This window comes from Solea senegalensis, unplaced genomic scaffold, assembly GCF_019176455.1.
Source record: "Solea senegalensis isolate Sse05_10M unplaced genomic scaffold, IFAPA_SoseM_1 scf7180000017243, whole genome shotgun sequence".
Taxonomy (NCBI): Eukaryota; Metazoa; Chordata; class Actinopteri; order Pleuronectiformes; family Soleidae; genus Solea; species Solea senegalensis.
Window position 1 is genome coordinate 28045 of NW_025322301.1, and position 14721 is coordinate 42765.

General features: G+C 41.2%; 1 pseudogene; it reads left to right on the plus strand.

The window, feature by feature from the left end:
* The first annotated feature begins 6650 nt into the window (after positions 1-6650).
* LOC122764121 lies at positions 6651-8341 on the plus strand (annotated as a pseudogene).
* The last annotated feature ends 6380 nt before the right edge of the window (positions 8342-14721 follow it).

Genomic DNA, 14721 nt, shown 5'->3' on the forward strand with positions numbered 1-14721 from the left:
GAGAGACGGACAAGGGACAAGGTTCAGGACAAATACAGTCTCCTAGGTGTGGTCACGTTGCTCCATGGTGAGGCTGCTGTGCTGCTCCTCGTCCTGGCTGTGGCCCATACCCTCGACGGGGCTGTCACCCTGCTCCATGGTGGGGTTATCAGGCTCTGCTGATGGGTCAGTGTTGGGCTGCTGTTCTGTTGAGGTCATTCAAATATATTTTTCAATTTTTCTCAAATATATGTTTCAAACAAAGGCATTCTGAACAAAAAATCTTGCTCTTACCCTTAGTCAAAAGAAATTCATAAGCCCTCCTTATCTTCTCCAAGAAGTTTTTGGTGGTAGATGTGAGGGGCAAATGGGTTATTATGTCAGCTACCCACTTGTTAGAGGCCTTCTTGTCTTTTTTCCCATAAATAAAATGGGCTTGTAGCCTATGGCCTCAAGTTTTCGCACCTGAAAGAAAGTAACCAGTTGGCACACATTAGTTAAACCCACAGCATGATTGGACACTTTAGTACTGTAGCAAGCATTTAATGGCAGTTAATGGAGTACAGTGGAAGAAAAGGAGCCGCAACTTGTTTGATTTAGATCAAACGAATAAAAATGAGCCTTTTCACTTACTGCAATACCGGCTGAATCAATAATGCGGCCAACATTCCGGTTTGGGACGATACCTTGACCCCACTTGCTGTCCAATGATGCTGTCTTTTCCTTCAACTTCTTCTTCATTGACAGGCTCACATAACACATGCTGCAAGTTTTGAGGCTTGCAGCATTGAGTGTCTGGCAAGATGGACAGGGCCTGAACTTTGGACGTGTCATGACACACACTGATATAAACAAAAACAAGACAGATAACAAGATATTTTTTTACAGACAAGAACTTAATACTGACAGAAAGATACACAAACAGCAACAGAAAGACTGACAAGTACAACACAGCACGGGCAGGATAACAAGACAGACAGACGTGGCTCTAAAAAGTGCCTTTGGTTTGCGTTTTAGAAACGATGCTTCAAGGAGGGACAAATGGAAGAAGACAATTGAAGGACCTGTTGGAGAGAAAACACTTTGAACCAACTATTCAGAATTGAACAGCCTAGATTTGACATCTGTGTTCTCCTCATCAGAACGTTGACATCATACTTAAGACTACCAACATACTGACCGTTCACACTAGTCATTTCAATTCAATTCAATTCAAATGGGCTTCATAGGCATGCAGGTTTAAATAACAATGAATCACTACTCTCCATTTATGATATGCTGGACTGCTAAGTTATAAAGCAATTATGTATAGCCTATATTCTATTCTATTTACATTGTACTATTTTACTATGACTGTGCCCAGAATGATTCCATTGTGCTCGGGACCACAATGGAAATGAGCCTATGGGCTTTATTGTGTAATCCCTGACTATTTTGTATTTGAATCTATGACACAGAGTGCTTGATTCATACTATATCAATAATGGTCAAATCAAATCAATCAATCCAAACTTTGACCCAGTAAGCCAGTGTACAAATGGTTCTGTGTACACTTCTCTCTTAGATCAGGGCAAAGCCTACCATCAAGGCTTCACTGCTCAGGGTTCCAGGCGCCCCGTGGGTCTGTATGAATGGATCAGAACGCCCTGTGACACACTGCAGGCATATTGCAAGTATTCTGTTTATTGACTTTGCACAGAAGATTTATGTCGTTGCTTCATAAAAACTGTGAAGAATATTGAAGCTGCACTGGTTTATGGAAAATGTTCATTGGTAATGTGCTTTATGCTGTTTAATGGTACAATGTTATTGTGTTATCTTTCTAACCAGAGGCTTTTGCACTGAAAATGTTTGAATGTGATGAGTGTAATCATTACAGACTTTACTGTAAATGCAGTAAACCTCATACTCTGATGTGATAGAGTGTACATTAGAAATGGGACGTGTTTATGACTGAAACAGGAACTGACACTCGGGAAAACGTTATGTTATTTTTCTATGTGACCCATTAAAAATGCAAACACATAATAAGTTGAAAATAGAAAGAAATTGGACAGTGCAGTGTGGTTTTTATTATTATTTATTTAACCTTTATTTCTCATTGAGACACAGGCTCTCATTTCCAAGAGACAACTGTCAGACAATCACAGAACAACACAGTTACAGACAGACAGCACAACAATAAAGGAAATGTCCAAAATGTCACGTGAACAAACACATTCAAACACCGTCTCCAGTGACTCTAAAATCTAAATGTTAAATGTGTCCTCTGGGTACAGGAAATCAAAACTGTACCAGTGCAGAATGGTATGACATTATGAGAATGAACACACTTCACTAAGAACATGGTTCTTATTTCCTAGGTTTAACTTCTTGGGGAGCAGGGTTGCTTAAATATTTGTGGCCCACGTTGCTGAGATAGGAGTAGAGAGATCTGGTCCTCACGAAGAACCCAGGACCCTCCTGGTTTGAAGAATGGACACAAAGACCTCATCAATGACTCTGATGACTGGGAAGAGGAAGATGAACTCTAACTTCCAAGTCTGTGTTGCTCTGAAGGTCCGTCAATCTGACCTCTGACCTCCAATAACATGATCATACATGGAAGGAAACACCTTTCTAGTAAGATTTGACCTCCTTGACATTTGGTAGCGTGGTTCAGTACATTCAGAACATGTTTAAATCCAGGCTTTTCCACCTAAGGTCACTTTTCTGATGCTACAAACACGTCTATAGCACTAGTTACCGCTTTAGTGCAAGTTGAATTTAGAGCAAGTTTTGCTCCAAATGAGGACAGAAGAGTTATCTGTGTTAACAGAGTTGTTTTCAGAGTTATGTCTACGACCTCATGATGCATGTGGAGACGTCCTGTGCTTTGCTACTCACACATAACATGGTTTACACACCATGACAAGAACATTGTTGACAACATTCACAGGGGAACACAAAATATTTCCATACCAGTGATTTCAGAGAATTCTATTGCATTTATGACATATATTATCTCAAGGCACTGTACACAGACAACATCATGGAGCACTACAGACTACAGACCCAGCCAGGGACCAGTTCATCCGAGCCATAACCCCCAGGAGGCTGCGCATTCAGACCCATCTCGCCCATCCCCGCTCCTTACAAGAGGCTTTGGAGCTGGCTCTGGAGAGGGGGACTGTGGAGGGCGGGACCAAAGCGGCCCTGGAGAAAGTGATCCTACGGTGAGAACCGCTGCATGCGCTGACATGACGGAAGTGATCCGGAGTGCCACACGCCCTCCCCAACGCCCCCTGCTCTGCTGGGGATGCGGACACCCTGCCCGTATTGGATCACAGCCCCATTCTCCCTGCACCTACTATCCCACAGACAGTGACTGACCCCTTCCCACCACACACACCTTTGACTACACAGGGGCATAGCCCCACCCTCCCATTCTGCTCTTATCAATGAGGCCGAATGAAATAAATCAGGTTGTTCAACTCCAGGAAAGTCTCAGAGACATTAAGTCCTGGATGACCTGTAACTTTCTACTTTTAAACTTTTATACTCGGCCCTAAACACCTCAGAGAAAAACTTTCTGATCACATTGTCACTTTAGATGACATCACCATGGCTTCCAGTTGTGTCCACTGTGAGGAACCTTGGAGTTACTTTTGACCAGGAAATGTCATTTGATTCACACATAAATCTCATTTCAGTGTAACCTGGTTAAGAATCCTTACTAAAAAAAATAATGAATAATTAATGAATTATAAAAGTTCATATTTGGTTAAAATGTTATTAAAAGTGTATTAAAAATGTAAAAGGAGTAGTTCATAAAGGTTAAATAGGTTGATAAAAGAGTATGGTGTAATAAATGACATAAATGTTCATGTTTAAATATTTCATTTTATTTTGAAGAAACTCATGGGGAGAGAGGAAGTTCTGATTGAGAAGAAGCGTGATCCTGGTCACTGATTTGATTAAGGTGTGATTGACAGGTTCAGACCGGAGGTGAGAGAGTGAAGAGTGTGTGGTTTTTTGAGGTAAACTTGACAGCGAGAGCGAGCAACGACGACGTGTTTGTTTACCCGTTGCCACGGTGAATCATAGTATCAGAGCTCCATTGATGATGGCTTTTTTCATTCCCAATGCACACGCTGAGTAAAGAATGAACTGAACTAATGCTGATCAGCTGTTGTGAAACCAAAAAATGGTCAATCTAGAGTTAAGGTTTTAACTCAGAGTTTGTTGAACCTGCTTTCTGAAACAGGCCCTGGTCTCAACTCTGGATTGTCACGGTGTTGGGTTTCTAATAGACTTCCCTAAAATTCTAGATAAGAGAGCTGCTCCAGCTGCACGGGAGCTGCTGAGGGAGCTAATGCCAGGGGAGTGGCTAACTGACTTAGCTTCTATGGTGCGAAGCTGAGTTTCTACCTCACTAAGCCTCACCTCCAGTATCTTTATCACTAAAGGAGGCAGAGGAGTAACTCAACATGTGGCACACAACACAGGAGAGAGCAGGAGAAGGAGAAGCCATCGCTGCTAAGCTAACTTGTCACGCTAGCAAAGAAAAACCACAGTAGGTGAATCGTGAGAGTGAAAGTTAGAGTTTAAGTAGCGGGTGAAAGTATTAAAGGCGACATAGAATGCTTGTATCACACATATATGTTAGTTATGGATGTCTACTTACATATATTAACTTGTTTTCATGATTAAAAACCTCCTAATCGCTGCAAACGAGCCGATCAAAATATCTCCTCACTGACGCTCTCGTCAGCCGCGCTGTTTCAGACCAAACAGTTGCTGTGATTGGCCAGCCAACGAGAGCTTTCCTACTGTCCTGTGATTGGCCAGGTACCTGGAAGTGACGTAATAGATAGGCCAGCTCTCAGATACACAGCTCCCCCTCTGGCACGGTGGATGCTCTGCATCTCAGCAGCTACAACGAGACTAGTTCTTCTTCTTCTGCGGTTGAATGTACACAACCGGATGTGCCCGGACTAGTGCCCGCACCGGGAGGCGCTACGGTGGTGAGGATTTCTGATGACGACATCAAATTAAGGAAGTGTCGATCCGCTTCGCAGAGCCCAGGAAAACAATACAACACTATTTTCTCAGCAGTGGCTGAACTGTTTGTTCTGAAACTTTAGGGTTTCATAAACGAGGTCATGACGCAGATACACACACAAACGCAGCGTTAATTGGAGCTTCCGGTCTATGTCACCTTTAACCAATTTACAAAACGAGTGCTTGTTCAGTTCATCGATCGTAACAGGAGATCAATCACAGAGAGAGCAGGAGACACAGCGTAACACCGGTGGAAGAGTATGGTGTTATATTTGGGCCACATTCATGAAGGAACAATGTGAGACTTTGAGCACAGAAAAATGTATTTTGCAAGCTTAATACATGTATTTGCATGTTTGCAAATATTCATTTTAACAGTTTAATCAATTTTACTCATATGTCCTCTCACATCTCAAATCTCAACCTTCTGTGCACGCTCATCTTTACCCGAGTGCTCGCTCATCTTTACCCGAGCACTCGCTCATCTTGGCACAGCGTTACAAATGTGCCACAAAATCAACCAATGAGAGACTTTATAAATTTAGACTGGCTGTATTTGTCTCCAATCACAACGCTTCCATAACAAGATATTCATGAGTGACACTGGCACATTTATAGATTGTTGAAAAAGTGACCAGAATGATTTCAGCACAGTGACAGTGACACTGAACAGCTCCTCTGCCGTGGATCATGGTTCTGATCACTTCCCCTTTGACCTCTCCTCTCTAAAGTGCAGATACAGTCATCATAGAGTAAACTTACTGAGGAAAAATGACCATCATGCAACTGTGCCCTTTTATCAAAAACAGCAGCACAAAGTTAGACCTTCCTTTCAACTCAAAGGTTGTGGGTTTGTGGGTTAAGGGCAAGACCCTTCACCTTGTGTTGCTCCTGACAGTTTATTATAGTTATTATATCTGGAAAGTATTTAACACTAATTAGCTAACAAATATTACAGATACAGAAATATGGCGTTCCTTCCCCATAATAATACAGTTCATTTCATGCCAAAAACACACCAACATTAATAAACAGGAACCAGGTGGAAAAAACATGTAATTCCCATTTTAGTAGGAAAGCTCTTCTTTATTACGTTGCTTTTCAGAAGATCAAAGACTTATTGCTCTAATCATTTCCAGCAGACTGTACACTGAGAGGTGTAATGCTGCCCTCCACTGTTCAAAGTTCTGAAGTTTGCAATCACTGTTCTAAGTTCTCAGTCTCATCTTCTTGTCCTTCTTTGTTGCATTCAAAACACCTTAAAGAAAATTGCCTTAATGGCAAGATGACAATGCTTCTCAATATTAAATAATGATTATAGTGAAAAACCTGAGCGCCCCAGGTCAGCCTGTTGTCCTTTGAATATACTACATGAAAAAAGCGTTTTAATTGTCCCGGGAAGTCCAAACTGGCAGAGACCATCTGCATGTCAAAGTAACATCCATCATGTTTATTATGTGCCAGCATCAAAGCTCCTCTTCAAAGAGTTCTCTAGTGTTCCATGTCACCTGGAAGGAGTTCTTACATTACCTCTATAACCTCTAGTGCTCCACATCAGTTGGAACTCACACGGTTGCATTACTGCTCTCTCTTCTAGTCTTACTTAAAAAAGAACGAATTTCACAACCATGTCACTGGAAAGAATCATATCTTTCTTGATCGGTGACTGTTGTGGAGCACTCAGTCCTCTGTACAAGCGATTGGTAGACAACATCTTTCCAGCAAACCAAAAGAATGGGCTAGTAAAAGCCAACATGGAGAAGCTGACATTCTATGCCTTGTTGGTTCCAGAAGAGCTTCATACAGGTATGTGTGCATAGCAATGGAAGCGCTGGACCAGCTGCTGATGGCCTGTCGCTCTCAGAGCATCAACCTGTTTGTGGAGAGTTTCCTGAAGATGGTGCGTGAGGTGCTAGAGTCGGACAAACCTAGCCTACAGATCCTAGGAACCAATTCGTTTGTGAAGTTTGCCAACATACAAGAGGACAACCCCTCCTACCACCGCTGTTACCATTTTTCTGTGTCACGTTTCAGTGACATGTGACACTCTAGCGACGAGGACCCCGATATCTGCTTCAAGATTCGCATGGCAGGTATCAAGGTGAGGATGACGGTGAATGACGACCTACAGGCCAATATCTGGGACCCTGAGCTCATGGACAAGATTGTCCCCTCTCTACTTCTCAACCTGCAGAGTGGAGAATGCACACAGAACCACTCCCCTTCGCTGCTGTGGATGTCAGAGAAAGAAAAGAGTGGCTTGGTGGAGTTGACAGAGTGCTGCTTTAGGGAGCTTCTGAGACGAGCTGCCTATGGCAAAACACTTATTAGTCTCATGGATTGGCATGACAACAGCTCCAAGCTCCTCAGCATGAGCAGCATCCTGGACATATCTGTGCTCAAGATCAAAGTGGTCAAGTGTTCCAGACAAGATAAGTTATTCATGAAAGGTCACGGCCAGCAGCTTTACCAACACATCTACTTGGTGTGCAAGGAGCAGAGCAATGGTAGGCAGCATTACGAGAACCTTTTTGCTTTGTTTGCCATTTTGAGTGTGGAGCTGGCAAATCCAGAGGTGGTTCTGGACCTCGTTCGCCTGACAGTTGCATTGCAGGACCTGGCACTGTCAACTGACGAGGATCTGCCTATTAACAATCGCTGTGCTATTCATTCCCTGACTGCCGCTTACTTCAACCTTATTTGCCAGCTCACCACTATTCCACCCTTTAACAAGCATATACATGAGGTTATTAAGGTCAGGCAGGTAAATAGCCCTCACCTTTTACCCGAGGGTGTCTTCACAGACAACCCAAAGCTGCCTGCCTCACTGGAGAATGTGATGTGATGTTTTATTTCTCCAGTCAAAAATCTCTGAAGTCCTTGGGGGTGGTGGTTATAACACATAGAGACTTTCTATACCTTTCATTCCTCAGTACACAGAAGATGATCCATTGGTGAAACTGTCTCACAGGTGGAGTTACAGTCTAGAAATAGTCCAGAGAAAGAAGAGAGGAGAGTGACAGAGGAGATCACATTCAAAGCCTTGAAAAATGTCATCGTGGGCAGTGTGGATATGGAGGAGCAGGACAGGGAGTGGAGGAGACGAGTGATGGATAAGTTTCAGAAGGCCCCCTTTAAGGCAATAGCTGCACATTGTGGTCCATTGTGGTCCATGTATAGGAGACTAAATCAAATCTTAGAGATTACAATTAGACCTCCACCCAGTCCTGCTGGAACCATGTTATCAAGTCATGGCCAAAGTCAAAGATCATCTGTACCCATCTATGACATGACATTTCCTGACCTGTTTTTGTACTAAACCAGAAAGTCAACTGAGGTGTTGAATAAGTATTGTACACACTTTAATGGCTGTAAAGTTGTTAACCACATCATTTACAAGAGATATTCAGCAATAACAAATGTTGTATCCAGGCCACTTTAAAACATTTTTTTAACTTAGTCCTCTGAAATGACAATTATTTCACTCAGCGGGCAGAACTTCAGGCCATCCTGAACAAAACCACCCACAGCCACCTATCTCTCTGTCTGTATGCATGTACTGTATATACACACAATTTACACAATGTTTTTTGTTTTTTTTAAATAATGATTTAATTATTAAGTTTCATTCAATTATTGTAAATAAAGTATTCAATTGTTCAAAATTGATTAAATAATCAATTAATAACCAAATTGTACATAATACAATATAATAATAACAAAACTGATTTATATGGAATTAGATTTTCAAACAACATTTTCAAGAAGCAAAAAAAAAAAATCGATTTAATCATTCAAAAATATTGTATTTTATTGTTTGAAAACACACTTTCACGTTCTTTGTGCCGTGGTCTTTTGTTTGTGGGTGGGCCTTAGGAAGCTGCCTGCTGATTGGCTGGAGATTTGGAGTGACAGCTCAATGGACCGGAAGTCATCACAGGCTTGAGTCCGTCTGGAGCCCGTTAGACCATGGATGTATTATAAGAACTGGATGTAGCTCCGCCCCCTCTGCCTTGAAGACAATGTTGTCATGGTGGCCACTCGTGGTACTGCAACAACAAATACTCATGCGGCCCAAAAAGCAATTTTCCCATTGAGCACAATAGTAAAAGAGACGCCTGTAAAAGTGTCCACAGGACACCTGGAGACATGGACACAGACATGTATAGATCTTTATATTCTATATTTTTAATTCATGGAGTTTCACATTTGTAAAACCTTCCTAAAGGCCATAAAAAGCCCAGAAACATCTTATTTCCCAGAGTGACGTCACAGCTGTGTACGAGCACAGCAAAGCGCGGTCATGTGACGTCTCGGGAACGGCTACTGTCAGGGAAACGTACTATTATAGCAGCTCAGCCTCAAACTTCCGCTACTGAGGTTTCTGACTCCGGATGACCTGGTTGACGCGCTTTGCCTTGGTGATCGCTCTTTTGTACTCTGATTGAATGTCCACGCTGTTCGTTTCGTTGCAATATATTGGTTTTATTGCTGTGCGTTTTCTTTGCATAATGAAATTCCAACAAACAATCCAAACATTCATGAGAAGCGCCTCCGCGGTACAGCGGTCGAAAACCGTTTGCCCTTCCGGTTCACAAACCTAACAAGGACAGTGATATTGCCACCTATATACACACCTGAGCTCCCCCTCTGAGAGCACAGCGACCCCACACACACATTGAGTGAATTACACCAAAGCCTCATACCACAATCAAACACATTCGGCTTCTATACGTACGATGTGAAAGCTTTATGAGAAATTTGAATAAATGAAGGCGGTGACTGGTTTTCTTTTACATTTTTTAAATATTAGGACGAAACAGGCTTTAGTTATTTATTCGTCGCTCATTAGGATTTATTTCAAATTTATTATCGATGTATTAACGAGCTGCTGTGTGGATTCATGCTGACATCGAGAACACGGGGCAGATGACGGTGTGATGACCTCAGACCTGCGCTCACTTCACCACTGATTCCCGGGGAGGCTGCTGGTCTTATCATCACTATCTGTTCATAAAGTTACTGATAAATGTGATGAACACATGAATTAGAGTTGAAATAAAATGTTGAGTGAAAAAATCTGGAGTTTTAAACTACGTTTAACACATTGTTATTGTTCCTAATAATATACCCACAACAAATACTACTGCTATTCTAGCGATACAAAGCTACATGCTAATCAGTGAAGTATTCCTTTAACTTCCATTTTTCTTTTTGACATAAAATGATGTCTCTGGGTGTCCTCAAGAAGAACACTGTACAACAGGGGTCACCAACCTTTTTGAGACCCAGAGCTACCTGAAGGGTAGAGAATAATATGGAGGGCTACCATATTAACATGTCATACATTTAATGACCATTTAAATGATGAATATTATGCATTCAGCTGCATACACATTCATTTCAGGGCTTACTAACGATTATCACAGTTTTATAAACAATATCAAAGACATTTTACTCAGTGATCATATGGATACATGCAAGTGAGGTGAAGTGAAATGATCCCGCGGGCACCACGTTGGTGACCACTGCTGTACAAGAATATGTGTGTGTTCTTGTATTTGTTACCCTGTTAGGACCATTTCTGTCTGGAAAAACCCAAACCAGGATCAGTGTCTTAGTTTCATAAGAGCTGAGTCATTCTATACATCTCAAGCCCCACACACACACACACTCTTGTACAATTCAATTCAATTCAATTCAATTTTATTTGTATAGCGCCAAATCATAACATACATTATCTCAAGGCACTGTACATAGACAACATCAAAGAGAGCAGAGACCCCCAACAGTTCACACAATGAGCAAGCACTAGGCATCAGTGGAGAGAAAAAACTCCCTCTTAACAGGAAGAAATCTCTGACAGAACCAGGCTCAGAGATGTGCGGTCATCTGCCTCGACCGGTTGGGGTGAAAGGAAAAATGGGGGATAGTGGAGAGGTGGGGGAGAGAAAATGGGGGGAGAGAAAGGACAAGAGGGAGAGACAGAAGAGAGAGAGGGAGACCAGCAGCAGATACACAACAACTGTATCAGGTTACAAGTTTATACAGTTACTGATATCGACTTTTTAATTTACAAAATAATAATAATGGTGACGATGAGCGTAGCCTCGGAAACTGGATCTTGATCCTTCAACCTGCATGATGAGAATACGGAGAGAGAGAGAGAGAGGGAAGGAAGGAAGGACACAAACTAGGGAGAGAAAGAGACAAGGTTAATGACATATAAAAAGTCATAATCAAATGCTGAGTGTGAGAGAGTGAATGTGCGTGTACCACCGGAAAATCCCCCAGCAGTTTAGTTCTATAGCAGCATAACTAAGAGATGGTTTAGGTTTCCCTGAACCAGCTCTAACTATAAGCTTTATCAAAAAGGAAAGTTTTAAGTTTAACTTTAAATACAGAGAGAGTGTCCGCCTCCCGAACTATCATTGGAAGCTGGTTCCACAGGAGAGGAGCCTGGCAGCTAAAGGCTCTGCCTCCAATTTTACTCTTACAGACTCTGGGAACCACAAGTAAACCTGTATTTTGTGACCTAAGTGGTCTATTAGGATGATAGGGTAAGACTAGGTCTTTCAGGTATGAAGGGGCCTGACCATTAAGTGCTTTGTACGTGAGGAGGAGGATTTTAAATTGAATTCTAAACTGTATGGGGAGCCAGTGTAGAGAAGCTAACACTGGAGTTATATGGTCTCTCTTTCTAGTTCCTGTCAGAACTCGTGCTGCAGCATTTTGAATTAACTGAAGGATTCTAACAGACTTGTTAGAACATCCTGCTAATAAGGAGTTACAGTAATCTAATCTAGATGTAACAAAAGCATGAACTAGTTTTTCAGCATCCTGTAAAGACAGAATGTTTCTAATTTTCATAATGTTCCGCAGGTGGAAGAAGGCTGTTCTGGAAATTAGTTTTATGTGTGAATCAAATGACATTTCCTGGTCAAAAGTAACTCCAAGGTTCCTCACAGTGGAACTGGAAGCCAGGGTGATGTCATCTAAAGTGACAATGTGGGCAGAAAGTTTTTCTCTGAGGTGTTTAGGGCCGAGTATAAAAGTTTAAAAGTAGAAAGTTACAGGTCATCAGGACTTAATGTCTCTGAGACATTCCTGGAGTTGAACAACCTGATTTATTTCATCCGGCCTCATCGATAGATATAGCTGTGTGTCATCTGCATAACAATGAAAGTGTATGTTATGCTTTCTAATAATGTTCCCTAGAGGAAGCATATATAAGGTAAAAAGTATAGGCCCAAGCACTGAGCCTTGTGGAACTCCACAATTAACTTGTGTTTGTAATGAGGCTTTATCATTAACGTGAACAAACTGGAATCTATCAGATAAGTATGATTTAAACCAGCAGAGGGCAGCACCTGTGATACCAAGAGTCTGCTCCAATCTCTGCAGTAGAATATCATGATCAATGGTGTCAAATGCAGCACTAAGATCTAACAGGACAAGTAAAGAAACTAGACCATTATCTGCCGCCAAGAGAAGATCATTACTAACTTTAACTAGTGCCGTTTCTGTGCTATGGTTTAATCTAAAACCTGACTGAAAATCTTCAAACAGGCCATTAATGCGCAGATATTCACATAATTGATTGGCAACAGCCTTTTCTAAGATTTTAGAGACAAAGGGAAGATTAGATATCGGTCGGTAATTAGCTAAAATATGTGGGTCAAGGGTCGCTTTTTTTAGAAGGGGTTTAATAACTGCTACTTTAAACGTTTGGGGCACATATCCAGTTAATAAGGATAGATTAATTTGAGTTAATATAGAGTTGTTAATTAAAGGAAACACATCTTTAAACAGTTTGGTGGGGATAGGATCTAACTGACAGGTTGATGGCTTAGATGATGAAACTAATGATGTTAACTCAGGGAGATCTATAGTGGAGAAACTGTCTAACTGTGCACCTGGTGCTTCTAAAGCTCTTGTACTAGAAGATGAGTCAGTCCCAATATGAGGGAGGAGATGATCAATTTTTTCTCTAATTGATGTTATTTTATTCACAAAAAGGTTCATAAAGTCATCACTGCTCAGTGTTAAAGGAATAGATGGTTCAGTGGAGCTGTGGCTCTGTGTCAGCCTGGCTACAGTGCTGAAAAGAAATCTATGATTATTCTTATTTTCTTCAATTAGAGAAGAATAATAGGCAACTCTAGCTTTGTGTAGGGCTTTTTTGTAAGCTACAAAACCATCTTTCCAGGCTATATAAAATTCCTCTAGGTTACTGGAACGCCATTTTCTTTCTAATCTACGTAACGTCTGTTTAAGAGCACGAGTATTGGAGTTAAACCATGGTGCTCGTCTCATCTGATTCACCACTTTCTTTTTCAGAGGGGCAACACGATCTAATGTAGTACGCAGTGAGGCTGCTGTACTATCAACAAGGTTATCTATGAGGGCAGGAGTAAAATCACAAAAGGTACCTTCAGATGTACTGACATATGGCACCGAGTTAAATAAAGGTTGCACTGTCTCTTTGAATGTATTAATATTATTATCAGACAGGCACCGGCTGTAGCTGTATTTCTTATTTATGTTATTGTAGTTCATTATTGAACAATTAAATGTGAGTAAATAATGATCAGTAAGGAGAGGGTTTTGAGGAACTATGTTTAAATTATCAATATCAATACCATAAGTTAAAACAAGGTCGAGGGTGTGATTAAGGCAATGAGTTGGTTTATTAACGTGTTGAATAAAACCTATTGATTCCAACAGCGAGTTAAATGTGCAGCTAAGACTATCACGGTCAACATCTACATGGATGTTGAAATCCCCTACAATTATGATTTGATCTGTTTTAAGCACCAACTCAGATAAGAACTCAGAGAACTCTGATAGGAACTCTGAATAAGGTGCAGGTGGACGATAAACTGTGACTATTATAATTGGTTTCTGTGATTTACAACTCGGATGAGATAGATTAAGAATAAGGCAGTTACACAGAATAAATCAATACAATTGTCGGAGATAAGATCATTTATTAAAACAGATTTTGAGGAGAGAGACCTTATATTTAATAATCCACATTTAAAAGTGGTATTATTTGACTCTATTTTATTGTTGGTATTAATCTTTATTAAGTTAGAATGTCTAACTCCTCTTCTGTTTGTTATTGATTTATTTACTTTAGTTTTTACTTTAGTAGGTCGAGGGGCAGACACAGTCTCTATGGGGTTTTTAATAGGTGACTGCTCGAAAAGAAGAAGAAGCATGAAAGACTGCAACTCTGTGTCCTGGTCTCAACTCTGGATTGTCATGGGTTTCTAATAAAATGCCCTCAGCTGCTAGATAAGAGAGCTGCTCCATCCAAAGTGGGATGGACACCGTCTCTCCTCATGAGACCAGGTTTCCCCCAGAAGTTTTGCCAGTTATCTAAAAACCCAATGTTGTTTTCTGGACACCACCTCGACAGCCAGCGATTGAATGACGACATGCGGCTATAAATGTCATCACTGGTTACATTGGGCAAAGGACCAGAGAAGATTACGTTGTCAGACATAGATTGTGCATACCTACACACAGATTTAACATTAACTTTAGTGACCTCCGATTGGCGTAATCGGGTGTCATTACTGCCGACGTGAATAATAACTTTACTGGATTTACGATTATCTGTAGCCAGCAGTTTCAGATAAGACTCTATGTCGCCCGCTCTGGCCCCGGGAAAACACCTGACTGTGGTCGCTG